We start from the raw sequence: 22,644 nt of genomic DNA, 5'->3' as shown, positions 1-22,644 counted from the left end.
GTACTGGCTGATTGGATTTGAATATCACCTGTGCAGTCATAACTCTCAGTAGTTCTTTGTAGGATAGAACACAGCCAGCATGTCACTGTTACATCAGCAGATAGGACACAGATGTTTAGCAAAATGAAAGTACAAAAATTACAAGATACCATATAAGTAGGGAGGAAAACTGCTTCCACGTTGCAATTTAAGAAGTACCACAGGCTACTTGTTTAAAACTATCAGCCTTAAGTCTTAGTTGAGATTCCCCCATTAGTGTTATTTCACTTCTAGGAAGAGACTGTCTCCAGAAACCTTTCTTGCTTGAGAAGGCAGAAAGGGCACATTAAGCTTGGATTAGCTGGGAGTTGCCATAGTAACTAGAGGCAAGGCCCTAGGGGGAATGAAACACTGGGCAGGTAAGTTTTGATGAGAAGGAAAAGGGACAGAGTGAGTGGTTACACAGGTGGCACCATAATTGGTAGTCCTGGGCAGCCATGGGGCAGTCATCTATAAAACAAAAACTTACTACTCATTTTAATGAGGTACAATCTTAAATTTCTCCATCACAAAGTTGCCTGTTGCTTACCTTGAAATGATTAGCTTTCACTTTAACAATGCATTTTTTTTTAATTCTTAGCCCTCCTCACTCTCTAGTCCATTTCTAAAACAAATTTAATTTTCCCAAACAACAACAACCAAAAAAATTAGGATCTACCTCCAGTAAAGACAATTGGCCAGATACCAAGATCTTTCTTATTATGTTCCCAGATATTTATCTGGGTTAATAGATTATAGGAGGGAATACATTGTAGTTCATATGAAAAAGTAAATCTCATAAAAAGTCCTTATCTTTCAAATGAAGGTTTCAAATGCAAAAATAAATCTTATAAACATAACATCTTAGAGCAGGGAGGAATCTTAAAGGTCTTCCAATTCCATCTCCTCCTCTTGTAGAAAAGAGTGCTGAGAGTCAAAGAGGTTAATTATGTCCTCTAACCACCTAATCACTCTGTCATTTCTAATTATTGCTAAGAAAAAAAACACAGGAATTCCCAGTGCCCTCCATTTGTGTGCACCGAAAAATCAGTTTGCATATCAGCAGAAAATGTCAGCATCAAGACCAAGGATGCTCAATTTGTTCATAATAAAAGCAATAAGGGCTGATATGTTTTGAGTACTTAGAATATGCTGAGTATGGGACTAAATGCTTTACAATCTGTTTCTCATTTGACCTCTAAATAGTCCTATAAAATATGTTTACCCCATCTTACAGATGAGAACATCAGAGAAATCAAAGAGAAACTAGGTAACTGGTTCACAGTCAAATAACTAGTAAAGGATAGATTCAAGCCATTGCTCTTTAGCATAATACTAAACCATTTCTTCCAGCTATTTCCATGTCTCACTTTTCCTGTAAGAATCAGAGATCAATAATCAACTATATTTATGAGTTTAATGCCTCCCTCTGAGAGCTAGTTCATCCCCAAGGAAAGTCATCCAATTCCAGCCAACTAACCATATTCCTAAGAATCTACTTTTTAAAAAATAACTCTTTCTGATTATAAATGTAAATCATATTCAATATGTGAAATTTAAAAACAAGACAAGGAAAAATGAGAAAATTAAAATCTTCTGTAATTATACCAAGAATCACATGCAAAGAAATCTATTTTTTTCTTTCATTTTAAAGACCACTTTGTTTTTTGCAAAAAATCAGCAATAAGTCTCTAGTATTTTCTACATGTGTTATTTTTCATGTAGTGAATGATCACTAGCAAAGATTTCTTTAATTCATCAATTTAATCAGCTAGGATCTATTGCTTGAATGTTTGTCTTGTGTCAGATGTTTAGCTAGTTGCTAGAACTTACTGATGGTGGAAGACAGGCCCAGTCCCAGCCTCATGGAACCTCATGGAAAGCTGTTTCTCTGAAGGGAGTTTTCAATGTATTTCACCTTAATTAAGCTAAAAAAAAAAATACCAATGCTTTTATCCAAATGTCTAACTGAAGAAATTCCTTCCCTCAATGTGATAAATGGAGAACTAATATAGACAGGTCTCATAGCCTAGTAACTGACACAGAGCAATAAAAAATTACTTTAAATTGCAAATCTTATAGTACTTTTATCATGGGAAACATAGTTCACAGGCAGGCTGGGATTTTAGGCATTTCCCACCTCAAACATTTTTCCTATCCTGGATGTTAAATTGGCAGCCTTATATGTACAGGGATTAGGAATGGGTCCTTGTACTCGGGATTCCTTTAACATGGACAATATTTGCCATTAGTCAAACACTGTTGAAGTTGATTGAAATGTGTGACTAAAATTCACCCTAAATGTCACATGATTGGAACTTCTTTCCTAAGAACAGGTATTTATTGGAATGATGCCACCAGATACCTAACAGTTGTAGGCATGGAGAGAACACTTCATAAATTAGGCAGGGGTTCTGCCTTAGTTCCTTATTTCTGCTGTTAAAAAATGTCATAATAGATTATATCTGAGAGAGCCTGGGAAGATGGTGGAGTAGGAGGACCTAAGATCAACTTGTCCTATATTTACAACTAGATATCTCTCACGTCCAAGTAAATAAACCAGAGAGCAATCCAAGGATTGGCAGAACAAACTCCACAACTAAATATAGAGAAGAAGCTGCATCGGAGAGGTTAGGAAGGGCAGAAATAGTGGTCAGGAGCTGCCTACAGGTTGGTGGGAGCTGCAGACATAGAGTGGAAACACCAGGGAGCCCACATGAGGAAAAAGAATCCCCATAACATCTGCTCTTAAAAACCAGATGAGCTAAATTCCATGGGTTTGTATAACCACCAGGACCAGGAGCCTGGAGCTTTAAAAATTCAGCTGACTTAGCACTGGGTGACCTGGGAGAGCCAATGACAGCCAGGTCTCTGCCCTTAAAGAGCCTGAGGAGAAGTAACACAGAAGCAACAGTTTCCACAATGGAAGGAAGACCTGTTTATACTGATTTCAGAACATATTGGGGATACTTCTCCAGGAACAAAGGAGCTGGCAGATGCCTCTTTACTTCCTTACCTCACATCATAAACACAGAGCCACCTGTAAAAGGCAGCCCTGCACAGACAGACACTGGCTACTTAACTTGCTAGCAGTCCTAACCTGCCCACAAGTTCTCCTGAGGACTCACCTACTCTAAGCCTGTTGGCCTCACCCCAAGGCTCAGGGCAAATTTTGTTAATGTTGTGTACACCTCACCCCACCACTGCCTCTATGTGTACCATACATCAGGGGATCTGGCCTAGGACTAATAGCTCAGTGCAAACTTTGCTAATACCACACACACACCCAGCCACCACATGCACAGACATCCCCCACCCTAGCCATCCCACTGTGCCCAGCCATTGCACACACAGTTGCCACAAGTCATGCCCAGCCACTGCAAGCACAGACACTGCATGCCCCTGGCCATCCACAACTGCCACACACAGTATTCCACCACAGGTTGCCACCACACTTCAAGGGATCGAGCTTAGGACTAGTGACTCAGAGAAAACTTTGCTAACATTTCCACCTTGCCCGCAAAGCCTTCCAGTGATGGAAAATATACTGGTTTGTGGGTGTAGTGAGAATTCTTTCTTTTTATTCCTTCTTTGAATTAATGGACATCAAATTTATCCATAGGTAGAGGTGCCTGGGTGGCTCAGTCAGCTTAGTGTCTGACTTTGACCCAGCTCCTGGTCTCAGGGACCTGAGATCCAGCCCTGCAATGGGCTCCCTGCTCAGGGAAGAGCCTGTTTCTCCCTCTCCCTCTGTCCGCTCCCTCCCGCCACTCATGCTCTTACTCTCTCTGTCTCTCTCAAATAAATAAATAAATAAAATCTTAAAAAAAAAAAACTGTCACTGAGCGGGTGACAGTCCCTCAGAGCCAGCCTATGTAGTGCTCACTAACATCACAGAGTGTAACAGCACAGCCAACAACAGGCAGAAAGTCAGTGCAAATGGATTGAAAGGAAGAGCAAATCAGATACCATAGCAAGATGCAAGCAGCACACACACAGGATATTTCTCTGAAGTGCTAGGTTCTGGTTAACAGGAGACACTGTACTGCAGGGCACCACAGGACCTCTCCTGCATAAAGCCACTATTTTCAAGAGCAAAAAATGTGGCTCTTTTCCTAATATACACAACTACATATAGAGAGGTAAACAAAATGAGGAGACAGAGAAATATGTCCCAAATGGAAGAACAGACAAAATCAACAGGAAATCTAAGCAATATGCTTAATACAGAATTTAAAGTAATGATCATAAAGATACTCACTGGACTTCAGAAAAAGACAAGAGTGGAGGACATAAGTGATGTCCTTGACAAAGAGATAAAAAAAAATAGCATATCAGAGATGGAGAACTCAATAAATGAAATTAAAAATACAATAAATGGAATAAATAGGCTGTATTGCTGTAGGCTACAGTAAGCAGAGGAGTGTAACATTGACGTGGAAGATAGAGTAATGGAAAACAATCAGGTTGAATAAGTAAGAGACAAATACTGCATAATGAGAATAAACTTAGGGAACTCATTGACTCCATCAATAATAACATTCACATTCTAGGAATCCCAGAGGGAGAAGAGAAAGGAAAGTGGAGTGCATAAGGGGCAAAAAATGTGTTTAAAGAAGTAAGAGCTGAAAAATTCCCAAATGGAGGAGGAGAACAGAGATCCAGATTCAGGAGACATAGGATCCCCCAACAAATTCAACCCAAAGTGGTCTATCCACACCAAGACATATAGTAATTAAAATGGTAAAACGTAGTGATAAAGAAAGAATTTTAAAGGTTTCAAGAGAAAAGAAGACAGTTACATACAAATGAAAGCACATAAAAGGTGAGCAGCTGATTTTTCAGCAAAAAGTTCATCATGATGTATTCAAAGTGTTTAAAGGGAAGAATCTGCAGCCAAGAATACTTTATTTAGCAAGGCTATCATTTAGAATAGGAGAGATAAAGAATTTCCCAGAGAAGCAGAAGTTAAAGAAGTTTGTGACCACTAAACCAGCCCTATAAGAAATCTTTAGGGGGACTCTGTGAGTGGAAAAAAAGCCATAAGTGAGAGTAAGAAAAATAGGAAGCACAAGAGCAAAAAAAAAAAAAAAAGAATATATGTGTAAAAATCAGTCAAGAGAAGCACAGAATAAAAGGATGCAAAATATAATACCAAATATCTGAAAATAGAGGGGAGAATAGTAAAAAATAAGTTCAAAATTAAGTGACTGACAGTTTAATATAGACTGTTATATACAGATGTTATATATAAACTGAATGGTAACCACAAAACAAAAAACAGTAATAGATATGCAAAAAATAAATAGTAAGGAATCCAAGTATAACATTAAAGAAAAACAGCAAAGGGAGCAAAAGGAAAAGAGAGAGAAGAAAGAATCAGAGAAAAACCACAAAACCAGTTAAAAAATTGGCAATAAATATATATTTATCAATAATTACTTTGTATGTAACTGGACTAAATGCTCCAATCAAAAGACACAGGGCGACAGAATGGATAAAAAAAAAAGACCCATCCATATGCTGCCTACAAGGGATTCATTTTAGACCTAAAGACTTCGCAGATTGAAAGAGGTGATACAGAAAGATTTATCATGCAAATCAATGTCAAAAGAAAGCCAGAGTAGCAATACTTACATCAGACAAATTAAACTTAAAAGAAAGTCTATAAAAAGTGGCAAAGAAGGACACTATATAATCATAAAAGGGACAATCCAACAAGAAGATATAACATTTTTAAATATTTATGCACCCAGCATGGGAGCACCCAAATACATAAAACAGTTATTAATAAAGGAACTAATCCATATTAATACAATAATAGTAGATTTTAGCACCCTTCTTACATTGATGGGCAGATGATCCAAACAAAATAAATAAGGAAACAGTAGCTTTGAATAACACATTGGAGTAGGTAGATTTAACAGATATAATCAGAGCATTCCATCCTAACACAGCAGAATACACATTCTTTTCAAGTGCACATGGAACATTCTCTACAATACATCACATATTAGACCACAAAACAAGCCTCAACAAATTCAAAGACACTGAAGTCATACCATGCATCTTTTCCGACATAACACTATGATATTAGAAGTCAATCACAAGAAAAAAATATGGAAAGACTGCAAATATATGGAGTTTAAGTAATATACTACTAAGTAATGACCAGGTCAAGCAAGAAATCAAAAAATAGATAGAAACAAATGAAAATAAAAACACAATGGTCCAAAACTTTTGGGATGCAGTTTTAAATGTATAGCAATATAGGCCTACCATCCTTTAGAAGCATGAAAAATTCAAATAAAGAACTTAGCTTTACCCCTAAAGGAGCTAGAAAAAGAAGAACAAAAAAATTTGCCAAACCAGCAGCAGGAAGGAAATAATAAATATTAGAGCAGAAATAAATGAAATAGGAACTAAAAACAAACAATAGAATGATCAGTGAAACCAGAAGCTGGTTCTTTGGAAAGATCAGCAAAATTGATAATCTGCTAAACAGATTCACCAGAGAGAGGAAAAGAAAGAAAGAAAGAAAGAAGAAAGAAAGAAAGAAAGAAAGAAAGAAAGAAAGAAAGAAAGAAAGAAAGAAAGAAAGAAGGAAGGAAGGAAGGAAGGAAGGAAGGAAGGAAGGAAGGAAGGAAGGAAGGAAGAAAGAAAGAAAGAAAGAAAGAAAGAAAGAAAGAAAGAAAGAGAAAGGACTCAAAATTATAAATGAAAGGGGAGAAATAATAACTGACACCACAAAAATACAAACAACTGTAAGAGAATATTATGAAAAACTATATGCCAACAAATTAGACATACTAAAAGAAATGGACAAATTCCTAGAAACATAATCTGACAAAACTGAAGCAGGAAGAAATGGAAAATTTGAATGGATGATTACCAGCAAGGAGATTGAGTCAGTAATCAAAAAATTCCCAACAAACAAAACTCCAGGACCAGATGCCTTCACAGGCAAATTCTACCAAATATTTAAAGAGGAGTTAATACTTATTTCATTCATACTTATTTCATTCAAAAAATTTCAAAATAGAAGAAAAATTTCCAAATTCATTCTGTGAGGTTAGTTACCCTGATACCAAAATCAAATAAAGACACCACCAAAAAAAAAAAAAAAAAAAAAAAGAAGAAAGAAAGAATTATAGGCCAATATTTCTTTTCTGATAAAATAGATGCAGAAAAAGTATTTGATGAAGTACAACACCTATTCATGATAAAAGCCTTCAACAAGTAGTTGTAGGGGGAACATAACTTAATGTAATAAAGGCCATATATCAAAAACTCACAGTGAACATCATATTCCACAGGGGAAAACCAAGAGCGTTCTCCCTAAGATCAGGAACAAGACAAGGATGTCCATGCACCACTTTTATTCAACATAGTACTGGAAGTCCTAACCACAGCAATTAGACAACAAAAAGAAATAAAAGACATCCAAATCAGTAAGGAAGAAGTAAAACTTTCACTATTTGCAGATGACATGATACCATATGGAAAACCTGAAAGACTCCACCAAGAAAGTACTAGAACTGATAAATGAATTCAGTAAAGTCATAGGGTACAAAATCAATGTGCAGAAATATGTTGCATTTCTATACACTAATAATGACAAATGGAAAGAAAAATTAAGAGAATAATCCCATTTATAATTGCACCAAAAACAAGATACCTAGGAATAAACCTATCCAAAGAGGTAAAGGATCTGTACTCTGAAAACTATAAGTGATGAAGGAAAATGAAGACAACACAAAGAAATAGAAAGACATTCCATGCTCGTGCGTTGGAAGAACAAATATTGTTAAAATATCTATACTACCCAAAGCAATCTACAAATTTAATGCAATCCCCATCAAAATATCAACGGCATTTTTCTCAGAACTAGAACCAACAAAAAAGCCCAAAATTTATATGGAACCAGAAAAACCCTTGACATCCAAAGCAATTTTGAAAAAGAAAGTCAAAGCTGGAGGTATCACAATTCCAGACTTTAAGTTATATTACAAAGCCATAATAATCAAAACAATATGGTTGGCATAAAAATAGACACATTGATCAATGGAACAGAATGGAAAATCCAGAAATGAACCCACAACTATATGGTCAATGAATCTTAAATAAAGCAGGAAAGGGGAATCCCTGGGTGGCTCAGCAGTTTAGTGCCTGCCTTCGGCCCAGGCCGTGATCCTGGAGACCGGGGATCGAATCCCACATCGGGTTCCCTGCATGGAGCCTGCTTCTCCCTCTGCCTGTGTCTCTGCCTCTCTCTCTCTCTCTCTTGTGTGTGTGTCTCTCATGAATAAATAAATAAAAACTTTAAAAAAAAAAGCAGGAAATAATATCCAGTAGGAAAAAGACAGTCTCTTCAACAAATGGTGTTGAGAAAACTTACCAGCTACGTACAAGAGAAGACAACTCAACCATTTTTCTTACACCATACACAAAAATAAACTTTCAAATGGATTAAAGACCAAAATATGAGACCTGAACCATAAAAATCCTAGGAGGGTACAGGCAGTAATATCTCTGACATTGGCTATAGATACTTTTTTCCAGATATGTCTCCTGAGGCAAGAGAAAAGAAAACAAAACTAAACTATTGGGACTACATCAAAATAAAAAGGTTCTGTACAGTAAAGGAAACAATCAACAAAACAAAAAGGCAACATATGGAATGGGAAAAGATATTTGCAAATGACACATCTGATAAAGGGTTGGTATCCAAAATATTTAAAGAACTCATACAACTCAATACCAAAAAAATCTCCAAATAATTCGATTAAAAATGGGCAGAAGACATGAACAGACATTTCTCCAAAGACATCCAGGACAACAGACACATGAAAAGATTCTCAACATCGCTCATCATCAGGGAAATGCCAATCAAAACTACAATGAGATATCACCTCACAACTGTCAGGATATCAAAAATCAAAAACTCGGGATCCCTGGGTGGCGCAGCGGTTTGGCGCCTGCCTTTGGCCCAGGGCGCGATCCTGGAGACCCCAGATCGAATCCCACATCGGGCTCCCGGTGCATGGAGCCTGCTTCTCCCTCTGCCTGTGTCTGCCTCTCTCTCTCTCTCTCTCTCTCTCTCTCTGTCTCTGTGACTATCATAAATAAATAAAAATTAAAAAAAAAATCAAAAACTCAAGAAACAAGTGTGGATGAGGATGTAGAAAAAAGAAGCCCTCATGCACTGTTGGTGGGAATCCATGGTGGTGCAGCCATGCTGAAAAAACAATATGGATTCCTCAAAAAGTTAAAAGTAGAACTACCCTATGATCCAATAATCACATTATTTTGTATTTACTACCCCCAAAAATACTAAAACACTAATTCAAACACCCCTATGTTTATAGAAGCATTATTTACAATGGCCAAATTATAGAAGCAGCCCAAACAGACTGTTAACGATAGAGTCTGATGGTTGCCAGAAGGGATGTGGGTAGGAGGATGGGTTAAAGAGGTGATGGGGATTAAGGAGTACACTTTTGATGAGCACTGAGTAGATGTAAGGAATTGTTGAATCACTACATTGTACAGTTAAAACTAATAAACCACTATATATTAACTATACTTGAATTAAAATAAAACAATAAAAATAAATAGATTGCATTATATCTTTTTTAAAAATTGCATCAAGTTTAGTACCTTATAACAACACATACTATTCTCTTACAGCTTTGGAGGTCAGAAGTGTAAAGTGGGTCTGCTGAACTATGTTCCTACTGGAGGCTGTGGGGGAGAATATCTCATTACCTTTGCCAGCTTCTAGAGGCTACCCACATCCCTTGACCCATGGTCCCAGGTTACTCTAACATCTTCTTCCAGTATCACACCTCCTTCATTAACTGTGGTTTTCCCATTGCCCTCTTATTAGGACCCTTGGGATTACATTGGACCCACTTAGATAATCCAAGATAATTTCATCATTTTAAGAACCTTAAATTAATGACCTCTGTGAAGTTCCTTTTAGCGTGTACAGGGAGCGGGGATTAGGAGCTGGTTGTCTTTAGGAGGTCCATTATTTGGCTTATCTATCATACGTTCTAGAGATAAACTTAAGTATTTCACATTTTTGTCAAGTGGGACTGTCCGCAAAAAAGATTTGAGTCCCTCTCACATTCTTTTCCTTCGTTTCTCTCCTCAGTCCCCCTTCTGTCCTTCCACTCATCTCTGTACTCAAGGACTGAGTCATCCTCTCTGGGCATTTCCTTCCTCCCACAGGCAGCAAGACATTGGAGGCAGAGTTTTGTTCTAGCTACTCTTTCTTATTTATTGCACCATAACTCTTACTAGTGTTTGAGAAGCCCAAGGACCCAATGCATATTTGGATTTCTGCTCAAAACTACCTATATCAGATCTTTAAAAGTAGACTTATTCAGTGAATATTTATTTTAGCCATATGGCAAATTTCTGGTTGCTTAATTTTGGGAATATGAACCCAAGTACTGGGATCTGTTTCATTTTCAGAGGATGAACTTAAGAACAAAGGTGTGTAGGCATTTTAGTCACTGAGGCGAGGCCGTAGAAGAGCATTTCTATGCAACGTGAATCAACTTGGCCAATTCCATAGGACCTAGAGGACTTAGGGGAAAAAATAGCATTGCTGACCTATTTTGCCTTTCCTTTTAGGCTGAAATCTTCTTAGCAGAAGATGATAAAGCAAAAATTATTATATTGAGGTTATTACATTGATGTCAGTGGTGACAGTGTCCCTACAGAAGGAAAAGCATCCCAAAGCAGAGATGATAAACAGGAGGTACATGTAGTACCCATAGCATCCGGCATCCAAACAGACATTACTAATCAGTCAGGCAGTTTCCTCTGTAGAGCCTGGATCTGGCCTTAAAATACTTCCTGTCTGAATGCTTCAGCCAACCACTGCCACTCAACTAGAGCTGGCAAGCAAATGGAATTCTATCTTATGTCCCTGCATTAGAGAGTCAATGCCATCCTCTGTCCAGGCATTAAGGAAAAACCCTCCTCCTGCAATCCAGCAATAAAACACTCTGAAGCCTAGAAAACCACTTGAGTTCAATTTCTGGAGATGGCAAAATCCTGGGAAAGACTGGTTCAGAAGTGAAGCAGATGCCTCCACCTCCCTATTTTCTGTTTGGAGACTTTGGATAGGGATCTTGTTATATCTCATTCTTCAGTTCCTCCAGTAGGGATCCTATATAAGTGCTTCTTCCCTTTCCCTTCCAATGGGACTTCTGTCCTTTGAGTTCCTGCACAAAATGTATGGCCCTGCCCCCAATTTCTGCTTTTCCTTCCTTAGTTATGTGGCTCTCTTCCTCTTTCATCAAACCAGAATCCTGTTGCCCCCAAGAGCATTGTCCCCAGGGAGTACTTGGCAGTACTGTCAAATTCTTCAAAGGCATGGAGGGGAGAGAAACACAGGCTCATCCTTCCCTGTCTTTTTCCACTCACAATAAGCAGCCTTAGAGGTTATCAAACCCCCTGCCGTGCTTTGACAGTTATTCATCGATTAAAGCCTCTGATTGCCTGGCATAATTTTAGATTGTACTAATACTTGGTGAACATGGGTCCTCAACTGTTTGCAGGCGCTAGCTTGTTTTTACACCAAGGCTCCCTAGGGAAGAGGAGAAACCCAGCTCATTCAAACAGCTCAGGTGAGTCAGCCACAGCTGAGCCTGGGAGGAGGGGGGAACCCAGCAAGTGCTGCTGTGCGCTTGCTTTTTATTAAGAGAAAATTATTTACACAGATGACACCCCAAAATTTTCTCCAGGATCACAGGAAGATTTTTTGCTTTGGACGAGGGCCATCTGGAGCCTGCAAAATCCTGGAAGAACCTCAATCAAAAGAGCAGATCTCTTCAATCTCCGGATTTCATTTCAATGCCTTTCTCTGCCCCAAGCAATAATCAAGCTGCGCGCTCTGCAGCGAAGCTCAGTCTTGCAGCCTCGCGTCTCAGTCGCTGCTTTGGGAGGAGGCTTTTCAGCTTGGATACGAGCAGACCGATTGCCTTCCTCGCAAGGTTCCCGCGCGGGGACGCCCACCTGAGGCCGGCCCTGGGGCTGCTGGTGCGGCAGCCTCGTGGGGCAGCGCCCGGATTCCCGGGGGCGCTGCAGGCGGTGCGCGGGGACTCGGCTCCCGGGCCGCCGCCGCTGCCCAGTGCCCTGCGCTGGCCCAGGCGGAGAAAGCAGCCCGCAGCCGCCGAGCGAAGAGCGCCTACGTGGAGGAGGCTGCGAACCTCCAGCAGAGGAGGTTAAGGGGATGCTTCGAGGGCTCTCCAAGCTGGGTGATCTGTGACTCGGCAGGGATCAACGGCAGAGACCTCTTGGGTGGGAGTCTAGAAGCCCAGGCCCTGCGCTGACACAGTTAACACGTCAGTAACGCTTCCGGGCTACCTAGTCCTCATTTAGAAGATCCTGGGTGCTAGATCTTTATTTTTAAAATTAACTGTCATTTTTGTTTTAAGAACGGTTTGAAAAAATAAAAAGCACAAAGGAATATAATTATGTACAAACCTTCCAGCCAAAAGAGATCATTGTTAACATTTTGTCATGTTTGTTTCAAGATCTGTTTTTAAAATATAAATGAAGCAAAGCTAGATGAGATGGACACCCCTCTTAGTCCCTTCCTTCTGGCTCCCTAGCCTTATCTCCTCCCCCAGTGGCAACTACCTGAAAGAAACTAAAGCAAGTCCTTCTAATCCCCTTGAAGATTTTTACCCAAACATAAACAATAGAGAGAATATACAATATTGGGAGTGCATTTTATAACTTGTATCCTGCACTTCTGTTATGTGTCTTGGGTTTTTCTCCCACTACATCCTGTGATATTTTGTTCTGTGTAGAGATCTAGTTCATTCATCTTAAACATTGTTTGGCATTGGGTTAGGTGATTTGTAAGCCCTTGCTTGGTCTTAACACCAAGCCAGTGGTTCTTAAGCTGCACATTAGAATGGCCTGAGTCACTTTTAAAATGCAAATGCCCAGGCACTATTCTCAGAGAGTCTAAGGTCATCAGTCTAGAGATGGGCCTGGTCATTTACCTTGAGATTCTGTGATGCCAGGAATAGTGTTGGGTGACTTCTATGCCTCTCCTGATAGATTAAAAGCAATTTTACATCTTTAAAGAATTATACCAAACAAAATGATTTTGCTAGTGAAACTCCCTGAAATCTGCTGATAGCTGTGTCTGAGGGATGGCAAGAGTCTCTCTCCCTTCATCTTACTGCTAAAAAATAAAATAAATAAAGAATAAATGGTGTTTATAGGCTCTAGCAATGGACAGGGTGGCCTTCACCTTTGTTCCCTGGCAGAAATGGAGATGTTCCCTTTGAGAGGACTAACTGGGAAAGGACCCATCAGGTAACAGAGAAAACCTGACAGTGAAGTGTGTAAAGAATCGCTCTCTCTTTTCATCATGCTGCAGGATGACAAGGAGGAAACCCCTGCTAGGTAATTCTGCAGAAAGTCTTCCAGACAACCACTCCTCTCCCTTCCCCAATTTCTATTTTTGCCAGGCTCAGCCTCCACACAGAAAGGTATTTATTAAACTGCCACTTGTACCTTCACTTGAGAGAGCAATCATGGAAACCTGGCCCTACCCTCTAAGGACAGTCTATGGACAGAATGCAGGCACTAAGATGACCTTGATGGTATTTTATAACTTGGTTCTTTCCCTTTTTGCCATTCTTTATGTCAGCCAAAGGAAATTATCTGGAAAGAATGACCCAGTAAGGTACAGTTCAAATTTCTGTCCTTGTATAATACAATGAACAAATATTTACCTAGTGCTTATTAGGTGCCAGCCACAATGCTAGATAATGGGGATCCCATGGCCCAATAATCACACTTTTCCTCCAGTTTGGGATATAGGCCATGAACAACTAAACAGTATGTATAATTTATGCCACAGAGAGGGAAACACAGAATGTTTTGGAAAAGCAAAGGCCAGAGAGAAATCAACTTGGTCTTGGAGTCTCAGGAGTATTTCCTAGAGCAAATCCTATGATACACAGCATCATCTGGAAGGCTTGTTAAAATGCAAACTACTGACCCTTACCCTAGAGCTTCTGATTTGCATTTCTAAGGTGTTCAGATGCTGCTGATGCTGCTGATCTGGAGAGCACACTTTGAGAACCACAGTCCTAAAGTAGCTAAAGCTATTCAGACCAGCATCATGGGCCTCACCTGGGAACTTGTTAGAAATGTGGAAGTTCAAGTCTCACCCCAGATGGACTGAGTCAGAATCTACATAAAAATCTTTAGTTGACACCTATGCACATTCAAGTGTGAGAAACACCTCTCTAAACTGCTAGCTCCCCAATTTGGCTGCACATTGGAATCATCTGGGTAATTTTTTTTTTTTTTTTAATGCTGGTGGCTGGCTTCCATCCTGAGATGCTGGTTTGATTGGCATAGAGTATGAAAAGCTCCTGCGGGTGATAAAGATGATTCTAATATACAGCAAATTTTGAGAAACAGTGGCCTAAGCTAAATGTAGCCTGAGTAGGAGTTAGCCCTACAATGAAAGGCAGGAAGAATGTTATAGAAAATAGAATGTGCAATGGCTCAGTGGCAGAGAGAAAAAGTAGGTTCAGTGAATGGAAAGGAGTTTGGTGAGCTCAGAATATGGTGGTAGAGGAGAGACAAACTTTGACATAAGAGGGCTACAGAGGCCAGTGGTGGAAGACTCCAGAACCTGTCCAGGGTGTTTGGGTTTTCTTTCAAGGGCAGACACACTCAGATTTGCATTATAACAGTGATCAGTCTGTTGGCTGTGTGAGAACAATGTGCCTTGTGTGAAGGCTGGGATTTCTTTGATTATAAAGAAACATATATTGTGGCTCTTACCAGAATGTATTCCTGTCAGGAAACATTACTTTTTAAACTGAAGATGGAGGCAAAAGGATAGGGGCAGGGACAAAGAAAACCAATACTGATACGTAGCAGAATATGTTACCCCAATATATGCTACTTTGGCATGAGGATTATTTTGAGCAATTGAGAAACAACAGATACAAGAAAAGCTCTCGAACCTCTCCCTATTTGCCTAAAAACAGGACATAAATGTGTAGAAGTGTCCCCTCCTTCCCTCTCTACCAAGAACAGAAACTAATCAACAGAAACTACTCTAGGGATCCCTGGGTGGCGCAGCGGTTTAGCGCCTGCCTTTGGCCCAGGGCGCGATCCTGGAGACCCGGGATCGAATCCCACGTCGGGCTCCTGGTGCATGGAGCCTGTTTCTCCCTCTGCCTGTGTCTCTGCCTCTCTCTCTCACTGTGTGCCTATCATAAATAAATAAAAAAAAAAAAAACAAAAAAAAAAACAGAGACTACTCTAGACTCTAATCAGCCCAGAGACAGCACCAAAGGAAACTATACAACAAACCTTACAGAAACTAGCCCTAATTCACCATTAGTCTCCCCGTATATTTGCCTTCTCACAATTTGCCACCCCTGGAAGCACAAAGCCCTATTTCTCTGTCTTTCCCCTTCTCTAAAGATGTCACATCCCTCTATTAAGATGTTTCATAAGGCTAAGTACTATGGCTTATCCCGAGTATGCCTTGTGTAAGCATGATCTTTCTGTTTGTTTTCTCTTCCTAAAATGTGTTTTGTCAGTCTAACTTAGAGGGTCCTGGCCAGAAAAGCTAAAATGGGTAAAGGAGAAAGATTTTTTTTCCATCCCCTACAGTATCAACCAATGTAGAAGACTTCATTTTGACGCTTTGGCTTCCATCATTCAGTTTAACCAATATTTGCCTGAGCGCTGTGTACCAAGCGTCATGCTGGTGCAGTGGGAACAGAATCCAGATGTCTGATGCTCTCTCTTTGCAAAGAATCACAAGGTGGGAATTTCAAATAAGCAAGTGATTTTTCCAAAGAGCATTAGTTTTAGTCTGGTTGAAGATTTGACAGTGCTGTTAAATGGGAGGATTCTGTGCCATCCAACTCCACTTAGCCCTCAGCTAACTCATCAAATGGCCCCATTCATACTGCAGCTGCAGGATTCCTGAGGTCATGCCAGTGGGCACCAGGAATGCAAACGAGGGCTCAGTCTTGGCTTCTGACACCCTGTGAGCTTTGAGGAAGAACAAGGAGGCATTTGTTAGGGGAAAGCCCACAAAGACACCACAGGAGAGGGCATTGAATGCCCCAAGGGATTCCAGGCCAAATGCAAAAAGCTGGTGTAATCTCTGCCACCACAGTTTGTCTGACCTCACCAGCTCACTGGCTGTAGAAGCAGCTGATGGTCCTGCGACCAAAACTATTCTCCTGAGCCATCATTTCCTCAATAAGAGAAATGAGAAACTGAAATTGACTACCATTGTACATTCTCTCTAGTTTGTTGTATGTAGAAATGTCTAATTCCTCTGTATAATTCTTATTGTGGACTCTGTTTAGCTATTCAACGTATCCTTTTTCAGGACAAAAAAATTAAAAAATCGTAGTCTCAGAAGAAACAAGGTCAACATAGTCTAAGATATGGGATACCTCTAGCAACATTCTGGGCTACTACCTGAACTTCACCATCCCCCCTAATATGTATTAGACATGCATAATGTTTCCATTACCTAAAATTTTAATATTTTTCGTATCTTTTTATCTGCTTGAAAATGCCTATTTCCCAAGGCTTCTGAACAGATTGAGTTGGCAGTTCAAATGATCTGCCAAATGATCAACACTTGATCTTATTTGTATTCTGAGATTGTCAAGCATAAACTGGGTTTGCAAGGAGGCAAACACAATTGGTTGATGGAGCTCTTGCCATAAATGTCACAGGGGAAAAAGCACACGTGCGTGGTCTGTGCTCAGATGGCATCCCGTGGAGGGCAAAGGCAAGGCAGCTTTAAGTCACCGTGCAAATTATGACACTGTGTGTCAGGATGTCAGAGGGGTGAGAAAATGAAGATTTGAATTTATAAGGTAAATATATGAAAAGAAAAGGACATACCAGGTTTGGGACAAATTTACTACAAAGATCTATTTCAGAAAAAAATTTGTTCAGAAAATATAGGCACCAAATTTTGGTACTCTTGGCTCAAAAGGCAATGAGAGAAAAACATTTTTCTATTTGGCAAGGCACATGGCAGGTGAAAAGTGGGGATGGCAGATGAAGTTTACGCCCAAGGAATTAGCAAGATAGTCAAGGAGGCCACAGGAAAGTTTTGAGGCACCAGGCACCAGAAAAAATACTGTAAGAAAGACTTAAATGGTTGCCTGATAATGAGAAAAGTTGTTGCTCTCCTGAACTACATCTGTTCATAGGTTAGTAGCAGCAGTGGGAAGAAGTTATCTCTATGATGTGTTATGGACAGTGTAAAATCATATCTCACAGTATTTCCATAAAGATGATGATTCTTAGAAAACTTAGAGGCACAGGTGGTTCTATTAGCAAGTGAGCAAGAAGTGACCAGAGCATGGATCTTACAAATACTTAGGAGTTCTCCATATCTGGCTTCACATTCCTACCACAGTGTCAGAGGGGCTAACAATGCATTGAATTTACAAAGTGCTTTCACTTTATTAAGCACCTCCACATGGTTTTCTACATTTGGACCTTACCACTCTGTAAGGCATGGACAGGAACATTTTTAATCTGTGTTTTATAGATGAGGACATTGAAGCTAAAAGACATTGACCCCTGCCCAAGGTCATAGAGCTAGGATTTAAGTTTTATCTTCCAATTCCTCTTTCTATTGTGCTGCTGGGCAAATAGACAGGACATGGTGACTAGCTAGAAAAGGGTGGCACTAGGAGTGCCTTTTAGACCCCCTCCACATGATGACATTTATGACATTTAACATTACATATCTAGAGACTTTCTGAGAAAAACACATCAGGCCAATAAGGAGAAAATTTAGAAGATGTATGTTTCATATGAAAGCAACATTTATTTTGGCTAAAAGAAGCAGGAGATCAGGCACGCATGGGGAGTTTCAACAGACACATAGGGTCCAGGATTGTGTGTGTATATGAAACAAATGGCCAAAAAAACAGATCCTAGACTGTGGATTATTTTAGAGAAAGGATTATATCCAATGGGTCCCACCTAAGGCTCAAAGTCCAATACATAATTTAGTCAAGAGTAATCGGAGGATTGTATTTTACTGTTTCTTCTCAGAGGAATTGATTTTTCTGAAAGTATCCATGTCAGCAAACTAAGGAATTCCTGAGGATGCAACTAAACTCTTGTTTCTTTTTTTTTTTTTAAGATTTTATTTATTTATTTATTTATTTATTTATTTATTTATTTATGAGAGAGCTACAATGCAGGGGGAGCTGCAGAGGGAGAGGCAGAAGCAAGCTCCCCACTGAGCAAGGAACCTCAAACTGGGCTTGATCCCAGGACCCAGGATCATGACCTGAGTCAAAGGCAGATGCTTAACCAACTAAGCCACCCAGGTACCCCTACACTGTCATTTCTTTTTTTTTTTTTTAATATTTTATTTATTTATTCATGAGAGACACAGAAGGAGAGGCAGAGACACAGGCAGAAGGAGAAGCAGGCTCCACACAGGGAGACCGACATGGGACTTGATCCCAGGTCTCCAGGACCACGCCCCGGGATGAAGGCGGAGAGCCAAACAGCTGAGCCACCGGGGCTCCCCCTACACTGTCATTTTTTATTCTCCTTGTTTCTCCTGCTTGCTTTACTACACACAGTGGAGGAAACTGGACCTCACTGGTAATTAGGGAAAGTGGGTTCAGACACAGCTCTAGCAGGTCTGTGTCACAACTCCTGTGTGACCTTTAGTCTCTTTGGATTTGGTTCAATTCCATGAAAACTGAGAAAGACTTCTTAAAGTAAGTCCCTCCTAGTTCTAACATTTTGTCAGCTTTGGTGGAACAACAGATAGAAAATGGCTCTTTTGGTTCATCTAATATCTGACCTTTCAAAGTCATCTTGTCAATAACTGTGCCCCCATTATATCCAGACAGGGGTGCCTGGGCAGATGCAGAGAAAACACCATGTCCTCCACAGTTCTGTTGGGGAAGTGCCTCACTCTTCATTTCTACTTCGTTAGAAGCTGCCCAGTGCTGCTTCTTCCCCATCTCCTCAGCATTTTAGTGACAATAACTGATATAAGTTCATCATTTTTCAGGTAAGAAGTGAAGCCTCTTAGGCACTTTTTTGGAATCTTACCTTGGACTTCTTGAAGACCATGACTTGGGATTAATAATATGGGCTATATCAGAGATTATTTTTTACTACTATTACTATTTTATGTATTGGATTGCTAACAGTTCACTTTTTATATAAATTACAGTAGATACAATTGTATTTTGTGGGTGGAAGAAGAAGGAAAGTGAAGTTTAATTAATGCACTAAGAATTCTACATAACTTGAGATGGCACATGGTTGTGTGTAAAACATGAGAAAGAAGGTCATTTTCATGTCTCTTCCAGAGAAAAAACTGTTTCTCAATGAATGATATCATCCATACTTACTTTTAAAGGTTCAGGCCAGGAAGAAAAGAAGAGTGATATGGAGAAGAGGGCATTTTGACACACCAGTGAGTCAGGCTGACCCTAAGCAAGATGATTCTAGTTAAAATGGGTTTGAAGCCATATGGCTGAGCTACTGACAGGTCTCTATTTTTACCATCTCTAGCATATTTTCTACCTAGGAGTGGGGGCATAGCTGAGTTGATAAAATAAGTAGCCTTGTGAATTTTATGTGTGAGTATATACAAAACTACAATAATATGACTGCATCTAGAACACAAATATTTATGAATGCTAATAAAACTGTCTAAGACTCTGGGCTCATATCCTCAAATAAATCCTTATTATATTTATAGTACCCTACAGTTAAACATATGGTTAGATCAAGCAAGGACATAGGTAAAAATAAATGGCTGTCCATTGTATTCTGCCATTCTGTATTCTGCCAAATGTATCTAGGTCCTGAAAATAAATAGCTCTTGATTTTTTCACTGGGTGGTTTAAGAATATCACTATACTATGAGCTAAATGAGAAATTTCCAGTAGCCCCAAAGCATCCCTGATTTCTCACACACAAAATTTGCATTATGTAAATGTGCTTAGCTCCACATGAAGGCAGTGAGAAAAGGAATCGTTGACTTTGTATTTTGCATGCTTTAAAGCAAATGTCTAGGCACACAAAACTCACTATTATGGGCATTTAAGACAGAACTGGGGGAGGGAGCAGTATATGAATTAGTCACTTGAGTTCACAGATTCAATTTTGTCTACGTTTTTCATGGGAACTCCAAGGCTCACAGTGGATCACAAATGTAACTTTCCTTTTAAAATTAAGTGATAGCCAGTCTTCAGCCTGTAATTCTTTAAAATCTAATACATGTCTTAGTTTTACAGCCAGAAAATCCATAATGACATGTTACTTGTTCCCTCTGCTGCGTAAAAACACTCCAAGAACTAATTCACAGTGTCATTTGCTAAGTGGCTGTGTTATTCAAGGGCTGAGATTTTCAGAGAAAAACAATTGCTTAATTGATACAGAGACATGATGAGTAAGGGGCTAACAGTTTAATGAAGGGTGGCACAGGCCTCTTCAGCCACGGTGTTGCAAATACTTGCAGTGAAAGTGGCACTCCCCCTGTCTGGCACACAGGTAGCTATGATTAGTGTTAAGGAAAATAAGGCCAATGGTACCAGACATGATAGTGGTTGTTACATCCCTTTGACAAGCTAATTGCTGCCCTATTGGGTGCTGGCTACGAGGGATAGATTAGTAGATCCCAGAAATGCAATGAATATTCTTTTGATGTAAACTGATCCACACCAGTTTTGATTTTCAGACCTCCAACTTCCTCTCCTCCCCTATCTCACAGTCAAAATAAGCCTGTTCTCTTTTTTACTGTTGGACCAAACCACCAAGCTAACTAAGCTGATCAAACTGCCTTTGCCAACATCATGGGGAAATCAAGAATTCTGTGAGACCGGTTTACTCCTTTTCATGGCCTAGAGGGCCCACTGAAATCTAGCATCCTCATCTCGTAATGTGCTCTGTCTGGTTCTATGCCACAGTTATTCTGGCATCTTTTAGCTCCTGGAATGTTCTTCACCTTCTCTTGTCTATGAATCTTCATATATGCTGTTCTTCCTGGACCACTCCTTGCCTTGACTAAATTTCTTGTTAAACCAAACTTAAATTACTCTCAGATATCCAGTACTTCACTGAGGAAGTTATTCTTGATACCCTTTTCCCTATAGCACTTGTCTTTACTATGTAGTTCTCTGTAGACTTTCACCACAATGACAATTACTTGTTCAATGGCATGTGTGTCCCTCTGGAGGATAAGCTTCCTAAGTACTGGAACTGTATTTTTTATGCTTATTTCTGTATCCTTGGCACTTATCCCAGGCCCTGTAACACAGTGGATTCAACAAATAGTTGTTGAATAAATTCATAAATGAGAGTAAGAGAAGAAATACATGATTTACTCCAATGGATCTATTGCTTTTCAAAGCATAGCTTGAAAGGATGGCAATTGTGCAAGTGTGGAGCCCTCGTCAGGTTTAATGGAAACAGACAATCTTTGGCTAGGAGTCCTAGTCCTTTGCCTAGGAACTTTCTAGATTAAGAACGATTTTTTTAATGATTATTATACTCTACCTACCTTGATAAGCTCCATCACCATGGAGACTACCAATATCACAGTACCTATGTATTTCAGACAATAATGCAAGTCTGCCATCTACTGGTGATATGGGGTAGTACTGTGAATCCTAGGACAAGACATTTTGATTTTCTCTGGAATTTCCTGGATTGTGAAAGCTGGAAGGGCTTAGATTCCAACACACCCAAACATTTCATTTTTCCAAAGGGAAAGCCATTTCCCATGATGTGTATATGATCACCCAGGGCTATATAGGCAGTTAGTGGAAGGGCTAAACTCTAACCTAGGCTTCCTGACAAAATCAGGCGCTTTTTTGTTCTTAATCATAATTCTGGATGGTAACAATTACATCTGGTCAACAATGTATACTTCTTCCAAAAGAAAATGGAACAAATGAGACATGTTCCAGGTTATACACCAGGAATATCTCAGCCGCTTGTATAAAGCTCCTCACATTCCAGAAAGCAAAAAATTCTCATTTTCTACTTTCTGTCCAAGAATTTCCTGGATCTGAAGATAGCTGTATGGGATTGTGTGGGAAAGACTAGACTTACAAAACTTGGAATTTCACACCAAAAATTTAGGCAAAGGCATGGTGCAGGATGTGTTTTGCATGCCATTGGATTGCCTGCCATCAGCAAGACTCCGAGGGATTAGAAACACACCAGAAGTTTGTGTTCCAAGACACTGTGATCTTTAATGGAAAAACTGACAAACCATAACTGAAAGAACTAGGAACTGCCATTCTAATCATAATAGACAGGATTGGTGTGAAACCTTCCAGAAAGGCCTCCTTTGTGTACCTGGCAAAATTGGCTACAGAAGCACTAGGTTTTCCAATATATACACATTTTTATTTTTTAGTAACCCCATGGGACTAGATTTAACCATAGTCATCTTTTATTAAAGTGTGGTTTTCATGGAAACATGCTTCTTAACATTCCTGGGATCAGTGCAGAGTCATAACCAACCAAACATCCCAGTACCTGCCAGAAGAGTTTTGCCTTTCCCTAACAATTCTCAGAACTGAG

General features: G+C 39.7%; 1 long non-coding RNA gene across 1 annotated transcript in view; it reads left to right on the top strand.

Annotated features, from left to right (window-relative positions):
• The window catches only part of LOC144312205 (uncharacterized), a 279,387-nt gene that overhangs the window by 202,882 nt on the left and 53,861 nt on the right, over positions 1 to 22,644 (top strand). The window contains exon 5 of the long non-coding RNA XR_013377653.1: positions 18,944 to 19,111. This is a non-coding gene — a long non-coding RNA (uncharacterized LOC144312205). The remainder of the gene's footprint in view (positions 1 to 18,943; positions 19,112 to 22,644) is intronic.

This window comes from Canis aureus, chromosome 4 (assembly GCF_053574225.1).
Source record: "Canis aureus isolate CA01 chromosome 4, VMU_Caureus_v.1.0, whole genome shotgun sequence".
Classification (NCBI taxonomy): domain Eukaryota; kingdom Metazoa; phylum Chordata; class Mammalia; order Carnivora; family Canidae; genus Canis; species Canis aureus.
This window is presented reverse-complemented; position numbering and strand designations above follow the sequence as displayed.